Genomic DNA, 4,922 nt, shown 5'->3' with positions numbered 1-4,922 from the left:
TTGTGTCCTTCCAGCAATGTCCAAGCTTCACTTCCATACGTTAGAGTTTGTATCACAATGCTGTCATGTAGTAACCTTTTCACTTCCATGCTCACTTCCCTGCTTCTTATCACTGCTTTCAAAGAACCAGCAACCTTTCTTCCCTGCTGTACCCTTTCAAGCACTTCACCCTCCAAACCTCTATCCTTACTCATCACACTACCCAAGTACTTAAACGTACTCACATTTTCCAATTCCTCACCATCCAACCTCGCTGTACATTCACTGGCTTCACCTCTCTCAAAGACCATCACTTTACTCTTCCCTACATTCACCTTCAGATTCCGTTTCTTACACACTTGCAGCTCTCCTTCGTCTTCACTCAACAACACAGTATCATCTGCAAACAACAGTACAGGGAGCTTCCAAACACTACCCTCTCTCACAAGGGCCACTCCAACATCCACTACCCTACCTTGTACCTCTTTTATTACCCCATCCATGTACAGATTAAACAACCATGGAGACATGACACATCCCTGTTTCAACCCAACTTTCAAAGGGAAAAGCTCACTCAGTTCACCATCCACATGCACTGCAGCCTTAGCACCATCATACATACTCTTCACATCATTCAACAACTTCCCATCTACTCCATATATTCTTAATACCTTCCACAATCCTTGTCTATCCACCCTGTCATATGCGCTCTCCAAATCCATGAGCGCCACGTACAACTTCTTTCCCTTCTCTAGAAACTTTTCCATTAACGATCTAAGAATGAATATCTGATCTACACAACCTCTTCCCTTCCTAAAGCGTCCCTGTTCTTCTCCAACTAATTCCTCTGTTCTTTCTCTAACTCTGTCAATAAGTATCCTACCATACACTTTTCCTATTATACTAAGAAGACAGATGCCCCTAAGATTACCACACACTTCTTTCTCCCCTTTCCTTTGTACAAGGGAATAATTATACCTAACTTCCAATCCTCTGGGACTCTACCTTCCTCCCAGGCCAATTTGCACATTTTCCACATCCATTCCACTGCTATCTCTCTCCCATGCTTCAGCATTTCACCGCATACTCCATCAATTCCTGGGGCTTTCCCCAATTTAACTTTCTTCATTGCTTCCACAACTTCTATCCTACTGATTTCTTCCTGTCTTCTCACCTCCCTCCTTCTTCCAGCCATTCCCCAGCCACTTATACTCGCATTATTTCCATCCTCTATGTTCAGCAATTCCTTAAAGTGTTCTCTCTATCTGCTCACTTTTTCTCCCTTCTCCACTAATAATCTACCCTTTTTATCTTTCACTCCCCTGCTAACTTAACTTCCACCCTATCTTACTCTTTTCACCTCTTTCCAGAACATTTTCTTACAGTCCCTCCACTTTCCACTAAAATTCCTTCCAAATTCCTCATCCACTCTCTTCTTACTCTCTCTTACTAATCTTTTCACCTCTCTCTTTCGTTCTACACATAACTCTCTCTTCCTCTTCTCAACTTCTTCCACCCCCCTATTTCTCACCCATTCATTGTATGCTTTCTTCTTTTGTGCCACAGCCTGTCTTACCTCTTCATTCCACAATGCTGTTCCTTGCACCCCCCTCCATCTTCTCTTCATCCCACACACCACATCACATGCTGCACATATTTCTTCTGTGAATATCCTGCACACACCTTCCACGTCCCCCATCTGCTCCAATTCATACTTGCCCAATTGTTCCTCCACTTCTCTTTTATACTCTGCCTTTTTCTCATCCTCTTGTAACCTTTCCACTCTCCTTACAAATACTCCTTCTTCCCGTCCTTCCCTTCTTCTATTTCTCCATCTTAATTGGATCTCTCTCTCTCTCTCTCTCTCTCTCTCTCTCTCTCTCTCTCTCTCTATATATATATATATATATATATATATATATATATATATATATATCTGTATATCTCTCTCTCTCTCTCTCTCTCTCTCTCTCTCTCTATATATATATATATATATATATATATTTATCTATATCTGTATATATATATATATATATATATATATATATATATATATATATATATATATATATATATATATATATATATAGAGAGAGAGAGAGAGAGATCCAATTAAGATGGAGAAATAGAAGAAGGGAAGGACGGGAAGAAGGAGTATTTGTAAGGAGAGTGGAAAGGTTACAAGAGGATGAGAAAAAGGCAGAGTATAAGAGAGAAGTGGAGGAACAATTGGGCAAGTATGAATTGGAGCAGATGGGGGACGTGGAAGGTGTGTGCAGGATATTCACAGAAGAAATATGTGCAGCATGTGATGTGGTGTGTGGGATGAAGAGAAGATGGAGGGGGGTGCAAGGAACAGCATTGTGGAATGAAGAGGTAAGACAGGCTGTGGCACAAAAGAAGAAAGCATACAATGAATGGGTGAGAAATAGGGGGGTGGAAGAAGTTGAGAAGAGGAAGAGAGAGTTATGTGTAGAACGAAAGAGAGAGGTGAAAAGATTAGTAAGAGAGAGTAAGAAGAGAGTGGATGAGGAATTTGGAAGGAATTTGAGGTATGATTAGAGAAAGAGTGAATATTGATGAGATGCAGTTTGGGTTTATGCCAGGTAGGGGGACCACTGATGCCATATTCATTGTTCGACAGCTTCAGGAAAAATATATTGGTAGGAGAAGGGATCTTTATTTTGTTTTTGTTGATTTCGAAAAGGCCTTTGACAGAGTCCCTAGAGAGGTGGTGAAGTGGGCAATGAGAAAGCTTGGCTTAGAAGAGTGGCTGGTTAGGGTGGTTATGGCCATGTATGTGGGTGCTCTCACCCAGGTGAGAGTGAATGGAGATTTGATTAATGAGTTTTCCGTGAATGTTGGTGTGCATCAGGGGTCAGTCTTGAGTCCCATGTTGTTTATCATGGTACTTGAAGCCCTTTCACGTGACTTTAGAAACGGACTCCCGTGGGAGTTGTTGTATGCTGATGATTTGGTGTTGAACGAAAGGGAGGCGGAGGAAAGGTTTAGGAAGTGGAGAGATGGTATGGGGCAAAAGGGTTTAAGGGAAAATGCAGTTAAAACAAAAGTGATGATATCTAGGGTTGGTGGCGGTACTGTCAAAGACGAGGGAGAGTGGCCATGTGCAGTTTGCCACAAGGGCGTGGGAAGTAATTCCACCTTGTGCGGTGTGTGTGATAAATGGGTGCATAAGAGATGTAGTGGTATCAGAGGTAGACTACGAAATATTGCTGATTATATGTGTACAGCGTGCCGGGGTGAGCAGGTGGAGATTGTCAGACGTGAAAGGATTGAACTTGCTGGTGAATCTCTTGAGTGTGTGGAAGAGTTTTGTTATTTGGGAGACATGTTGTGTGCTGGAGGTGGGGCTGGAGCTAGCTCTGTGGCTAGGGTGTGAAGTGGTTGGAAGAAGTTCAGGGAGCTCTTGCTTCTCCTGACATTGACAGGGCTCTCCCTACGTGCTAAGGGGTCTTTGTATGCAGCATGTGTTAGGAGTGTAATGCTGTATGGTAGTGAGACCTGGGCAGTGAAAGAGGAAGATATTCGCCAGCTCAGACGTACAGAAATGACAATGATTAGGTGGATGTGCAGTGCGTCCCTGCGTCCAAGGCCTGGAGGGGCTGGGTTTACGATGGAAGAGTTGAGAGGTAGGATGGGATGGGAGTGTATTGCTGTTGTGATGAGGAGAGGTAGATTGAGGTGGTTTGGACATGTGGAGAGGATGGGGGATGATAATTGGGTGAGGAAGGTGAGAAGTGTTAATATTGGGGGTGGGGTTATGAGGGGTAGACAGAGAAAGACATGGGACGAGGTCATTAAGTGTGACCTTAGGGTTAAGGGACTGAACAGGGAGGCTGCAATGGATCGTGCAGCGTGGAGAGCCGTCATTAGGTGACTAAGGCCGACACATGCAAGCATGTTGGAGCCTTTAAAAACGAAATGAAAATGAAAAAAAAATGATATACCTAGGCTGCTTCCCCCAAGGAAAGGGAGGTAGCCGAGACAGGACGACACACTCCCCATTTACTCATCCATTCGCATCTTAGCCCCAAAGGGGAGACGGGACAGATCCTCATCGCACCACACCGCACAAGGGTCAACTGCGCAATGCAATCAGTGACATCCACAGCAGGGCCCGACAACAGAGCTGGTTTACTCCTGCCACATCATAATAGACCCATCCCCTTACCCGCACCTGACCTGACTAGTTGATCAGACCAAATGCGGGAGAATATCCCCTCAGGGCTTCATCATCATTTATTCATTCACAGTTTCTCTCCATTTATTTCTGTCACGCACAGCCACTCTTCCTTGCTCAACAGAATCCATCTCACATCTAGCGCTCTCTTCACACCGTCCATCCATCCTATTCGTGGTCTCCCTCTCCGCCTTACACCTCTCACATCAGATCTAGTTATCTTTTTCACCAATCACTCATTATCCATTCTCTCCATATGCCCAAACCATCGCAAAACCTTCTGCTCAACTCTATCAGCCATCTGCCGAACAACTCCAGTTCTCCTTCGCACTTCATCATTTTGCACTCAATCCATACGCCACTCCACACATACTTTTCAGACACCTCATCTCCATTGCATTCAAACTTTTCCTCTCTGCTACACCCATATTCCATGTTTTAGCCCCATATAACACAGTCGGTACCACAACACCCTCATACAGCCTTCTCTTTACATCCATTCTAAGCAAACGACATCTAAACACTTTTTTCATTCCTCCCAGCACCTTTCCTACTTCATTCATTCTAAACTTGACTTCGGCATCTATTGTTCCATCCACAGCAACATGTGACCCTAAATACTTTAAACACTCTACCTCCTCAAGCAGCTCACCATTCAAAACTATATTCATCCCCCTACCAGCTACCAACCTCGTACACTTCATCACTTTACTCTTATTCTCATTTACTTTCAATTTCCTCT

The sequence above is a fragment of the Coenobita brevimanus genome, chromosome 18, assembly GCF_032717465.1.
Source record: "Coenobita brevimanus isolate Jiangsu-jjx chromosome 18, ASM3271746v2, whole genome shotgun sequence".
Classification (NCBI taxonomy): Eukaryota; Metazoa; Arthropoda; class Malacostraca; order Decapoda; family Coenobitidae; genus Coenobita; species Coenobita brevimanus.
This window is presented reverse-complemented; position numbering follows the sequence as displayed.